Raw genomic sequence first — 14,418 nt, 5'->3', positions numbered from 1 at the left:
ACATTATTCCGACTTGTGAGCTGAAATCATAACACACATAATGTCGGCTCTTCCGTTAGCAAACACTAGGCAATCGCCTCGAGAATAGAACAAGTTATAATCTCCCTCCCTTCATTTGTTTTTGTCGTTTATCCTTGTATGTGTTTGTCCCCACATATGGGGTTCAATGTGATATGTTTCAAATATTTATAATCTTTTACATTACATCACCATCACAATATACCTTCCAAACCCAGCCATCCCTCTTTTGCACCATTACCATAACATAACTTTTTGTATCTAGATTCTACATGCAATGACATTGGGCTTTGTACCTTAGCCTCACCGTATAGGCATTCATTCAAACATTATTATTCGTTTCCTTAACTACTTTCTATGTTTTTGTGCTATCACTACTCTCATAATGTGTTACTCTTATTTGTTCCCCTTGCCATGCACATATCGTTCCTCCTAGTGCTTTCTAATCTCACATTGTTAATGTGTCATGTGTCCATTGATGATTAGTTCAAGATATCTTGTATTCATGGGAATATGAAATTAAGTGAAATAGAAATTGGTATATGGGTCTAAAGTTATGTGCCCACTAATTGTTGGTCTAGAATCTAAACCCTATGCCTAGTTGCATTAAGAAATCAAGTTAGAGAACTTTTGTTTGGCTAATGGACAATTGGTGACAATATTGAGGGTACACCACGATGTACCTTCATCTCCCCCTTCCTTTCCCTCCTCTCATGATGTACCTTTATATGAGACCTTTATATGGTTCCATACTTTATATCTCTAGACATGATATAATAACATCGCACTTGGTTTATCACAATCTAGAATGAGCTTTCCTTATTCATTTTGGTTTACCAAAATCTAGAATGAACATTTGCCTAAAACTACTTGGTCTTGGAATTTCATTACAACCAATGCATTCATCAATGCGAAAAATATGTCTTCATATGTTGATGTCTTGTGCCAACTAGAAATTAAGCTCCCAATATTGATGTGTTGGAATAATTGGAGGTTGTTGAGGGTTTGGTTGGGATAATTTGGATTATAGAATATTTACTAGGATGCACATGTGAATGAATATATAATAATAGACAAATCAACGGAATGTGGTTGCCGTAGTTTACATGGATGAATAATTTTCTACTTGTAAAAACCTTGACCTAGACAACTTAATGTATTGACTAACCTCGCATGTGGTCCATAAAGTCCGGTCGGATCCATGGAAAATATAATGACATGATTTACATGTTGCCAATAACGTCTTACCTTAGACGGAGGAAACAATTCTCATTTGTGACATGTGAATGGATATATAATAATGGACACATCATACATGAATAATTTTCTATTGGTAAGGACCTCCACCTAGTCAACTAAATGGATTGATTAACCTAGCATGTGGACTATAAAGTCCAATTGGATCCGTAGAAAATAGAATGGCACAATTTACATGTTGCAAATAATGTCTTAACTTAGATGGAGGAAAGAATTCTCTTTTTTGGTACCATAGATCCAACTACTCAATTTGGTTGAAATGGTCTTGTGCATGAACTTTTATAAAGTATTTTTGGGAAAGAAAAGTTTTCTAACCTCAGAAGACAGCTCTCATAAGGCTGAATGTTTAAAAAGTGTGTCGAGCTTTTCCAAGGCTAGTAGTTTTAGGTCTTTCGAATATCCATTTTCCCAATTGTTATGAGCAAAATTTCACCCAAAATGCCACCAATAAGTTGCATAAAGATTGTTGTTCATGTAACTAGACTTAAAATGATGGAACATCATCAAAGGCACTTGAGTACCAATTGTATGTAAGCCTTGATTCACAAGAGCACATATAAGATCATTGACTTTGGAAATGAATAAGAAGTACCACAAACTAAAGCTTTGGTAATATGGAAATGATAGATGAGTCCATAAGAGAGAACTCAAGACATTCCACAAATCCATGATAATGTTAGATTGCTTCAAAGGCCAACCAATGTCCATATTTAATAAATGGTATACTAACATGAAATTGTTTATCCCGTTGTGCGTTGCTCAAAACAACACGAAAGTGTTCTTTCTAGATGCATTTGCCCTTTGGAATGTAGTTCATCCTCATTCCTCTTCTTCTTCTTACAGGTAAAGAGTACTCTTTTCTCTCAATAACTCTTAGAGAGAGTTTTGTTGTCAATAGAGGACCCTTCAAGGTTGGGGAAGTTAGGATAATGCAAGGTGCTTGTTCATGTAATTATACTGAAAGGCACTTGAGTACAAATTATATGTAAGCCATGATTCACAAGAACACGTATGAATTCATTAACTTTGGGGTGTGAGCAAAAAGTAGGATTGAGTGAAGCCTAAAATAGGAACATATCCGCCCATCTTAATTAAACCTAAAATAATAATTTGTCGACCCTAAGATTGACTCACAATCTCAAGAAGAGATGAGTCTTTTAATAGCATAAAAATGCAATTTTGGTAAATTTTACGAGGAAACAACATAGAAACTCTTAAATATGAATGGGAAAATGCTATTGCTCTATTTGATTGAAGCTTGAAAGTAACTAGGTGGTGACAAAATTTTATGTAGTCTCAAAGCTGTTGTAATGAAGATATGATGGATGAGCACATAAGAGAGATCATATGCAATGTATCAACCTCCATGAAATCAAGGTCTAGGTGTGAGGGACAACCAATGTCCATGTTAAATGAATGTTGTACAAACATGGAATTCTTTGTTCCTCTTTTATTCTATGTGAACTTGTGAGCCCAATTCGCTTATTTGCTTGAAACAACATGAGAATGTTCACCTAGATGTCATAGCAAGTATGAGCCAAACTTTGACGATCATTGCCTAAACCGATGTTGAATAGCCTTTCTGAAGGTAGTGCATCCTTGTTCTTGTTCTTCTTGTTGTGGACAAATCGTACTCTTGGTGATGAGCTATTTCTCTCGAGAGTTCTGTTTCTTAATCGACAACACATCGAGATTGGGATTGGTGCAACCGATGCGGGTGAAACAAGGTCCAGTCAGTGTAGGGAGATTTCAAGGTCTTGTTAAAAAGCGAAAGCCAAAAAACGCATATGTATGAGCATGTGATGCCATGTAATTCTATGAGATTTCAAGTGTTGGAAGTTCTCTTTCTAGAGTTTGTATGTCTCTCTATAGGTGTGGAAATGAGTAGAGCATGATGTAAGGACATGACATGATCCTTAAGAGGGGCCTTAGGCTTAGCCTTAGCCTTAGGGTGTGCTCCATTGTCCCCCCCCACCCATGTGAACCCACGGGCAACACACATACACATTCCGACACGTCCCAAGTTCTCCCAACAATGTCTCTCACTTTCCTCCTATTGCAACTGCTATTGCAACAGCTACTACTAATACCACTACTTATACTTCAGCCTTCTTTTCCTCTTTGGACAAAAAATGATAATGTTCTTTTTATTTATATTTTTTAATTATATTTTCTTCTTTTCATTTTTGGCTTAAAATTAATTTGCTTTTACTTTTTCATATTTATTTTTTATTCCCCCCCCTTTTTTGTAGTTTTATTTCCTTTTCCTTATTCTCTTGGATTTCTTTTTAACATTTAAATTTTTTGTATTTTTTACTTTAACTTAATTAATAATTTTCTAGCATCTAATTCCATTTTGTTCATTTCTATTCTTAAATTTCACTAAAAACCTCCTTTTACATTCTAGAAAAAGCCATTTTCTTTTTTCATCATCTATGCAATATTTCATATTGAGACTTGTTATTCACATGCATACAAACTCCGAATGAGTATTAGATAGATAGATAGATAGATAGCGACCTTCATATGTTGAACTAGAACTAGGGCTAGAACTATGACTAGAGACTAGTCCAAATTTGCAAGTTTCAATTCTTCTAGAGAGTAAAATACCTTGGGCAATGCCCTTCTTTTAAATAGCTCCATATAAATCTTATAGAGAAACATTTGAGAAAAAACCCACTTATGTAATTTGCACACCTATTACTTGTAATGTTTGGAAATCAGCTTTTAATTATGAGCTTAAAGATCAATCATGTTTGAGAGAATCAAGAAGAGAAACCTTAAAATTTGCTACCATCAAATAATTCCTCAAATTTCAAATGATGGTATTTTAAAAATTTGGCATAGCTTTTTGTTTCCGACACTGTGAACATTTAGAGTACTAGACTGGCTTAGGGAACTCTCTTAAATCCAAAAGTTACAAAGCAATGAGACACTTTTACTCAAATCTAAATAAGGCTTCATTCCAAAATTCCATTGGAGAATAGCCTATGTCGTGTAGATTTTGTTTGATGTGTAATTTATGGTGAATTTTTACCATGTGCACCAAAATAATATCGAAGATAGTAAGTTCATAGGCTTTGATTAGAAAGCCTAGGTTCCCTCGAATGAGGAGAGCATGTATGGAGGAATAAAATCTTGGATCCAGCTCCCAAACAATTGTATAGGATGACATATTCATTTTAATGAGGAAGTGGCTAGACTAAACTAACCTAATATATTGCCTAAGTATGAGTTCAACATATTACAAATGCATATAAGAGTTTATTTTTAATGGGGGGAGGAGTGCTTAGTATCCCAAAACACACAATTTACAAACTACCACTTGTAATTCGAAGAAATAATATATTAACTTTAGAAAAGGGTCACAATATTGAGAGGCATTTTAAATAATATAGTCAAGACACTTACTTTGTACTTAAAATCATTGTTCTATTATCTGGGAGAATCGACGAGAGCAAGTTGTCGATCAAAATTGGGTGAAGATCACGATGATCCCAAGTTGAGTTCCAACTAGATTCCATTATAACACATTGTTATTGTTTTTTTTATGATTGGGTACATATCCCATTATTGTAACCAATTGTCTCATGGGCCAAATTTGGTCTTAGAAGACATTCTCTCTCTCTCTCTCTCTCTGGGAGATGTTTTCCTCTTGGTCTCAAGCACATATGGGGACATAGAGACAAAATAGAGCTTCCTCATAGACAAAATAAAGCTTCATGAGGGATTCTTTCTATTGGAGATATTTTCCTCTTGCTCTCAAAGAGATAAAAATGGAACTTCCAAGACGAATTCTCATACACAATATATATGACTTCCTCTCTTTCTTTTTTTGAATATACACGACAATGAGATTTGCACTTGAAAAACACTTATTACAACTAATGTCGCTCAATGTTTTGTGGGTAGTTATGGGACATGTTGAAGCGTCAATGCGCAAGAACACATCATCGAGGAGAGAGAATTTCCACATGCTCCATAGAGTTTCCTTATTGATCACCCTTCAACTTCCATAGCGATGCCCTAATTCCGTGTGTACCATCTAACATGAAAGCACTAAGCATATTCCAATGACAATGCAATCTCAATCCCTCAAAAGAGAAAATGACCTCCATTTTGTTGGTTATATTTTGAATAGAGAAAAAGAAGATAGAGAAGATCTTAACAATAAATCAATGTAACATCTTCATACTTATTGTCAAATATAATCTCACTATAATAATCCTTCGGATATTTCTTTCATGATGATCTTCATCTATTTGATGTGAGGTTCTTATATACTATTGTTTGTTCAATTCATGCATGGCACTTGAAAAGCTTTTTAAGTACATTTATAATTTATATTGACTTTATTATAACTAATTTAGTCTAAATTGGTGGTATGAACAAAGACCTTGATGTAAGAGGATTATGGATTAAGTCTTGACGAAACTTTCTTAGAATATAGTCTATTTTTATTTGTCAAATTTGAGAGAACCTAGGTTTTATCCTTGGCATGGGCTAGGCTCCGTCTCATAGATTGCAATCGGTATCCAACCAACATTAAATATACAATTGTTGTGTAGGGATTGGGCCCTTCACATTCCTATGCTTAAGCTAAGTTAGGGAAGGTCTCTTTCCATTATGTCTTTGAGAGATCTTCTGCTCATTATCATATGATAGCAAGGATATCCTCTATCTTTTCTTTTGTGTTGTCTTCACTAAATGTCAAGACTATTAGGTGGCACCCTAGCAGTCCTTGATCCTACTTTGTGGTGTCATTCCACAAGTGTGTACACTAATTGTCATTCATTCTCATCATTGCTCACCTCGTTTCCGTACTTTCTCAGTTAGCGAAGGCCTCCTTGCTCCAAAAGCTCATTGATCCTTGCTCTCTATATTCATATGTTAAAAGAACCCTTTTCGTCTATTAAATATTTACATCAATCTAACTTGCTTCCTTAATCTAATGAGAAAAGTCTTATTGTGTAATGCTACAATCTGTAAATGAACTCAAGCTGGAAAACCATACATGTATAAATGACTCAAAAGTTATAGCATTATGTTTAGATTCCAACAAGGAAATATTATTTCTCAAGTAGATTGTTCCTTCTGAATATAAGACCGAAGCATGCGCCAAGTTCACGATAGTAACTTGGTTGGGTTGTTAGCATGTTTATTGATAATCAAGCAAGTGTTCAAATCATGTGTTTTTTTTATAGTGTTAACAAAAACACCTTAAAAGTTTATTAACAAACTTCCAACACTATTTTGTATATGACATAGTAAAGGAACGCCAATGTATCTCAACATGCTAACTTATTTAAACATGGAACCTATGTTCATTGTGAGAACCATGTCAATAAGGGCATCCTAACGAAATTGCCTAATAATTCCACATAGTATGGAATTTGATGGAAACATTAATCACAATGAAATTACCTAATGATTCCACATATTATGATTTTAGATTTGAGCTTTGCAATGTGTGTGTGTGTGTGTGTGTGTGTGTGTGTGTGTGTGTGTGTGTGAGAGAGAGAGAGAGAGAGAGAGAGAGAGAGAGAGGCCAATATTGACCCATAGGCTAGAGAGAGAGAGCCTAGATGGATGTAGCTCAGTTGGTAAGCATTTGCAGTGTGCGTCTAAATTGGTAAGCATTCCACGATGGCATCTAGTAAATTAAGATATAAGTAAGGAGTAATAGAGAGGTGAGAAAATTGGGTTTCAAACACAAGACATAGTGCTATTTTTTTTTTCCCAAAATGAAGCTACTTTCTCATTAGTTAGGTAGGATTATTACAAAGAGACTGTACAAGGAGGCTTAAACATAGATCGGGGAATCTCCCTCTGATCAAGTTCAAGAAATTGAGACTAGTTACATCGCCTTTCGGACTGACTACTTAGTGTAAGTACCTACAACTAAAACAGTGCCCTGCAGTATTGGCTAGTACGAGACAACTCTTGGGGTCGACAACAAAGGGAGGGTGGTAAGTGAGCCGAAAACAACCACCGTGGGGGCTGGTAGTTCCACCTTGGGCCACTTCCTCCTTGCGTCACCATAGGCGTGTTCCACCATTTCTGCCAAAAGCGCAAATGGGATGTACCCACGTCAGAGGAATGGCTACAAACCTCGTCCAATTGCCCTCGTAGGCAGCTAATAAGCGCAAACCACATGTCCATGATCACTTCCTCCAGGGGCCACACCAGATCCTAGAAGACCTTTAGGCAACGCGCTTTCCATACATACCACAAGGTGAAGCCTGCGATTAGCATCCAAATGTCTGGGAACCTAGGGGATGTGGACTGCAAGCCTCTCTCAAATCGAATCTTGGCGATTTTTCCTCTCATGCATACATAGCACCAACTATCCGCATTGAAGGCATCCATCCACCTATCAACAGAGTGATCAAGCCATGCCACAGCACTCCACGATGTTGTTCCTTCCACTTCACATGCCGCAAGCAGGCGAGTCACTCTATCCCATACCTTTTGAGCGTGAGGGCAATCCCACAGACAATGCCTCAGAGTCTCAATAGGTGAATGGCAAAGTGGGCAACCTAACGGGCCACCATGTTTACCTAGCCATTCTTGACGGGAACCACATTATGACCGATTCTTGACGGTAAGTGGAGACGCCAAAGACCCTTCCAAAAGGTAATGAGCACCTCATCAGGGATGCCCAATGTACGCCAGCCATTGCGTAAGGGGCCGTCTAGCTGCAGTTGAAAAGCCCGACCTAGTTTAGTGTTGTACTCAAAGAAATGGCGAAATCTGCCATCATGTTTCCACCTGAAATCCCCTGGGTCCCATTCTAGTTTGACGAGGGGACGACAACCATATACCCATAACTTCCAATGGTGTTCCACCTTAGCAACATCCGGGTCTGTCTTCCAGATGTTACCAACCTGCGCCACCACGCGGATAGGGTGCCAAGAGCCCCTACTTGACTCTCCCCAAAACTCTTATCTCTTCCCGATCCGCTCATGCCCTTCAACGCCTTAACCCTTACAGCCTCATCAAAGAGACCAAACCAAACATCTTCTCTCACCTCCCCCATCAGAACCCTATCAACTGCCTCAGCTAGCAATCTCCGCATTTTCATGGCTCCCTTGAGGGGAGGGAATGGGACCTCCTAGGCTCCTCCTAAAGCCACCGTGCGTCTCCAAAGTGCTATTAGTTTAACAACTTACCTCTAGAGTAAGCTTATTACAATATTATAAAACAAAAAGAAAAAAAATAGTTCCTGTACTATATAATATTGTTATCAGTAAGGTTTCCTTCTTTGCATTAACCATTGAATCCATGTACTATCTTATTGTGTCTTGAGTAGTTGCATTATTATTGTGATCTTGTCATTGTTTGCAATCTTTTCACATAGTCATGACGTTGAATCATTTAGGTCTTCATGAATTTGATGAAATCTTGTGTAACCCTAACTCTTATGCCATTGTTTGATCAATATTGGCAACACAATAGACAGCTCTAGCTCACCAAAAATGTTGACACAATGAATTTGCTTCCTAGTCTAAACCCTAAGCGGTTGGTTACATTGAACCTAGATTTTATAGTTATAATTAGGAAATTAATAATAGTGCTTTTTACGCTACAATGTTCTCTAATGAACCTTAGGCCCAAAATTCTCTCTGTCATACATTGGGAAAACTTATATGTAAAAATCGTAGACAACAATTATGTTGACATCATTAATAAAATCATGAAAGTCATCAATGTTATCAATGTTTTATGCATGCAAACATATCAATTTGGTGATATATAAGTGTCACTGGTTTTGGTGATATAGAGGGGATTCTGTCGAGTAATACTGTGTTGAGGCTTTGTTGTTTCCTTTATACATGTTGTTTTCTTGTAGCCATTCAAATTGGCTTGTAACATATGAGTTGTATATTATCCTATGTACTTTTTCTTAACTAATGGAAGTAGTATTTTTTTTGGAAAAAAAATAAAAAAATGTCACCAATTTTACATTTTGTAAATAAAGTCTCCAAGCTTTATAATGCACAATTGTATTACATGTGACACAAAAATAACATCAAAATTAAACAAAACATGGATCTCTCCAAGTGAGATTGATTTCAAAGTCTCATATCCTTAGACTAGTCAATTCATCATTCTAGATACATGTGTATGGGGTTGTAAGTTTGTAATTATAGACACAAATGTTGGACAAGACATATATCTATGGATGGGCGGCTTCTGGTTGAATAATGAATATGTGACGTGGTTGAGGAAGTCGTGAATATACTTCCATGATGTGATGAACCAAATATAATATACATTACACTCAAGAAGGTCATAAAACAAGTAGATCTTCCTCTCTCTCCGAAGTTTAACCATCGCCATGGACTAGGGCCCAACTCATATTCATAAATCTACTTGTCCTCGGTCCTCTCTCAATTTTATAACTTCATATGCATCATGCTACAAAGGGAAGTGAGTGAGGAGCTTATAATGTGAATATTTTCCCTAGTTGCAAATTATATAAATCATCATATACAGCTTTTATATTTCTTGGCTAAAATTACATATCCTTGTTTTTTTATGGTTTTGAATGTGGCGTACAAGAAAATTGTGTATGGAAATCCAATTTATGTTCTAAGCAATAGGTTTCTATAAGACTTTTGGAAGGATGTACGTGGCAAATAGTTCAATGCTCAATACAATACTTCTTTTCACTGGAGTCAAACACTTCGAATCCATTTTCGAAGTATAACTATTGGACAACGATGATATGAGCTTTGTTCATGTTTGAAACTTTTGGAATAAGGAAATGATTCAAATACATGCCTTTAAGGATAAAAGTCGGTCAAGGTCAAATTTGTGCTCTTTTTGATGTCATGTTATTGTTTCAAGGATGGTAAAGAAGAACGGTTGCTCTTTTCGATATTGGAAATGAATTACACGATTGTTTTGGACATTTGCATTACGTGCATCATATAACATTATGTATATGGCAGTATTAACATTGATCATTGTATATATACATATATATGTACTGATATCAACATTGTTCGGCACACAGAGGTTTACAAATGGTTCATGAACAATATATTAAAACATTGCAAGTTGGTTATGTCGTCTCAAGGAATATGTTAATGGAAGTCTATGTGCACTCTACTATTGCCTAGAACATCGTGAAGTAATTAGAAAAACAAATAGAAATTTTGTTATTGCTTTCATGCTTCCTCAAATTGATGCAAGTAAAGGGAAAAGTTAAAAAACTCTTCCTTAAGAAAACCAAATTGCTCTGAATTCAAGGCGCATACTTAGGTTGTCTTTACACCTTCCATCACAATAATTATACTATTTATTGGTGAAACTAGTCGAGTAAGTGTACCCAACAAAGCCAATCTACTATATCAATTAACATGTGTTCAAAAAATTAGGGCTACCTTTAAAAGTTGTTAGCTGAGTGTTTAGTGGTGCCTTTGGAAAGACAATGTTGTCCTTTTCGACCACCTTGTAACTGAATTTGTTAAATCTCCCATAGGAGAAAAGTATTAGGGAGTTGATAATTTCAAATTGATCTACAATGAACATAATGTTTGCAGAAAAATTGCTCATGAATTATTTGAGAGGAAATGGTCTAGATAATACTAAAGAGATGAAATGTTTAGTTTCTCTCAAATTGAAAAGATGATAGTTTTTTTTTAATGGCTCACCTCAAACTAAACGTGATTGCCTTTTACAATGAGCGCAATCTTAGTCGGTCTCATTGTTTTAGACTTGGAACACATAGCATTAATGTTTTCAAAGCATCAACTTTGGCACTAACCACATGGCCAATATGTTTGTGGATCTAATTTACAACCTAAAGCTTGATGTGGACATGTTTAAAAACAATGTATTTACATTGGGAACAAATACATTGTTTGAGATACATGCACGATGCTCCCTTCATAGTTTTATTTCCATGTACACACATCAATATGTAATACATACACTCATATTGTCTTTGGAATTTTTAAAGAAGAGTTGAGAAACCCACAAAGGAATCAAGCTTACAAAATACATGCTTGGAAATAGGATGTCATGTTAACACATATACCATGAGTTACGTGTTCTTTTGTTCCTGCAAGTGCAAGTACTTAATTGTGTATTAAGGTTAATCTGGAGCAAAATTGTTGGCCTTTGATTTTGATTAATTCCAAGTTTTTTGGACAATGGTTTTTAATAGCTTGGCTTTGTGGTTTGTTCTTCTTCCTTTTTCTTGTAAGTTTGGCTCATCATCCATAGCATGTTGGAACCATGGGCTACCTAAGGGATGATTCATATATCCGGCCTTTTAATCCTGGGTATGTACAAGTCCAAAACCACAGAAAGGGGGGGAGGGGGGGCCTTATTTTTCCGTTCCAAATATTGTTGTATTTTGAAGTCACATGTCGACACATTGGGACCAAAACTTAGTGCAATTTGAGATATGTCGCACTAAACTTTACATAACTCATCTCATAATCATTTGCATTAATTGGTCACAAAAAACTCCCCGATCATCATCCATATGCCATGTAGATTTCACCTTTTGTAAAATCAAGTCTTAATGATCTTCTTGGCACATGATGGATGTGGAGGATGTAAACAAGGAATCAACGCGATGTTAATGTTATATCAAGGGCAACTCCATTCGTAGTCGGAGACATTACATCATTTTTATTTGGACCCTATATAGGCATCCATGGATCCTAATTATTGTAACCATTTTAGGATTCGAAAATTTTCACACCAATTCGACTTCATGACCATTGTTTTTGTTGGGAGGGGTTTCTCTCAAGGAGACCATTAGACCATGGTTAGTGTGACAACTTTGTGTAGCTTTCTTTGTTTTGAAAAGAGGCAAATGTTTTCAATGAAAACCATCTCCCCAGTAAGAACAACGTAGATATATATGGTTGTCCAAAAGACTTGAAAAAATAGGTACGATATGCATGGCTCTCTACAAAGGCTTGTGCATATGTGTATGTCTATGTGCAAGCCAGTGTGTGCCAATTTATTTCTACAAATGAACTCTGCGTGTGGAGCATTGAGGAGTATAGAGTTTACACAAGTGGCACGACAACGAGAATAAGGGTGCCACATCAATTTCCACATGTCCCTATAAAACCCTTCACCAGTATGAGGACACATACACTCTTTTCGATTATTTTTTAACATGTAAATGTTAATGCCATGGTCAGGAATCAGGTGAGTTTCCACCAAATTCTTTATGCTTGTTTGTTTTATGGGTGTTAGGACATTCAAATAACCGAGGACCAACGTGATGGTGGGCACTTGGGCTTGGGGATGGGTTTAGATAGAGCCGGAATAAGTCCACTCTACTCGAGGACATGTGTGGTAGGTTTTTGTTTTGTCTTATTGAGCTTGATTATTGACAAATGATAGTGATGATGATGACAAAAGCGTTGAAATTGGTAACCATGTTCTCCACAATAGTAGTAGTAATTGTAGTAGTAGTGAGCAGTAGTTAATAGTAAGTGGGTCTTAAATTGTGCAAGGTTTTTATTTAATGTTGTTCATCATAGAGGAAGAAAGATATCTTAAAATACTCATGGAATTCAATCCCAATTGTGAGGATAAGATTTGATACATACATGTCCATGTCCATTCTACATGGTCATGAATCATGATCATGTCCATGTTACATGCCATATGCCAATGTCCATGCCACATGTCATATGCCATATGCCATATCCCCATGTTCATGTCTATGACACATGCCCATAGAATTCAATCCCAAACATGCCCTTTGTCCACGTCCTTGTCATTGCCACATGTCCATGTCCATGCCACATGCCCATGTCCATGTCCATGTTCATGCCACATGTGCATGACGCATGTCCATATATAAATATTGTTAGTGGAAACTTGGTAGCCAATTAAAATAAATAAATTAGCAGAAAGAGGCCAATTAATTATTTCTTTCAGATTGTTTGCGTGTGTGTGTGTGAATTGAATGGGAAGGGGGTAGCTTTTCTTACATGGAAATCACTTCAAACCAAAAAAGCATTTGTGAAAGCAAATGAAAATCTAAACAGGGAAGTGGAAAAGCAAATGCATCCATTAATTCTCTGCATGCATATGTATATATTTATATAATATATTATATACACAGAGACACATGTAATGTATAAATGTGTAGGGGCCTTGATAATGTAAATTAGATTTGGATAATTGATTTCCTTATTATTGGTTTGTGGGAAGCGATGGAATTAATTCTCGTGTGCTTTTGTTTTCTGTTTTTTCTGGAGCAGGGGTATTTATTCAGTTCAGGATGGAATGATTAAACTGAACTCATAATTGTAGCAGCATTCGAAAAGATTGTCCTAAAGTCGTTAAATTTTTTTACTTTAAAAATAAAAGGCGGGGCTAATGATGAATGAATGATGGAGAAACACAGAAACCATCCCATTCATTATTGAATTTGAATGCCATGGATTTGATAGCTAAGAACAAGAAGAAGCAGCACGGAGATGAAAAACAGACGGAAGGAATTTAACAAAAAAAGAGAGCTTAATTTATTTTTTTAAACATAAGAAAAACGCAGAACGCAGAAACCCAACAGATGAGGGAGGACAAGGAATCCGATTAATTCTTGCGCAAATTCTACAGAAATGATCCTTGAAAAAAAAACAAAAAAGCACAGAGAGAAAATAAAATGGCATGACGTTTTCTGATTATTTATTGAATTTTCAAAACTGTGCTTACATATTTCATATCTCCAGATTTGACATACATTATCGTCATTATAATCATAATCCTAATAATTCTGTAGTATTTTATAGATACATACATATAGAGAGCTCAGTCAGTATTGAGTCAAGTCAAGTCAAGTCAAGTCAAGTGAAGCCACTCTGCTTCTCTGATATATATGTACACATTATGTCTGTGTTTTGCAAATTTGTTTTCATTATCAGTACAATATCCATGGAAAAGCTTTTTAAAATCCGTTTTTCTTTTTCATCTTCATAGGAGAACGTACAGGAGTGCGAGGATGAGGTGAGCCAAAAAAAGCAAAAAAGCCCCTCCCCCCCCCAAAAAAAAACAGAAAATCTCGTAGATAATCTCTTCCTGAGCACACAGAACAGAGAGATCCGCCATAGCCAGAATAGCTCTCTGGCTAAGCTAGATTGTCCATAGCCCCCATAG

Source organism: Azolla caroliniana, unplaced genomic scaffold (assembly GCF_043228905.1).
Source record: "Azolla caroliniana isolate FFs.n. ecotype wild unplaced genomic scaffold, voAzoCaro1.0.p SCAF_10, whole genome shotgun sequence".
Classification (NCBI taxonomy): Eukaryota; Viridiplantae; Streptophyta; class Polypodiopsida; order Salviniales; family Salviniaceae; genus Azolla; species Azolla caroliniana.
This window is presented reverse-complemented; position numbering follows the sequence as displayed.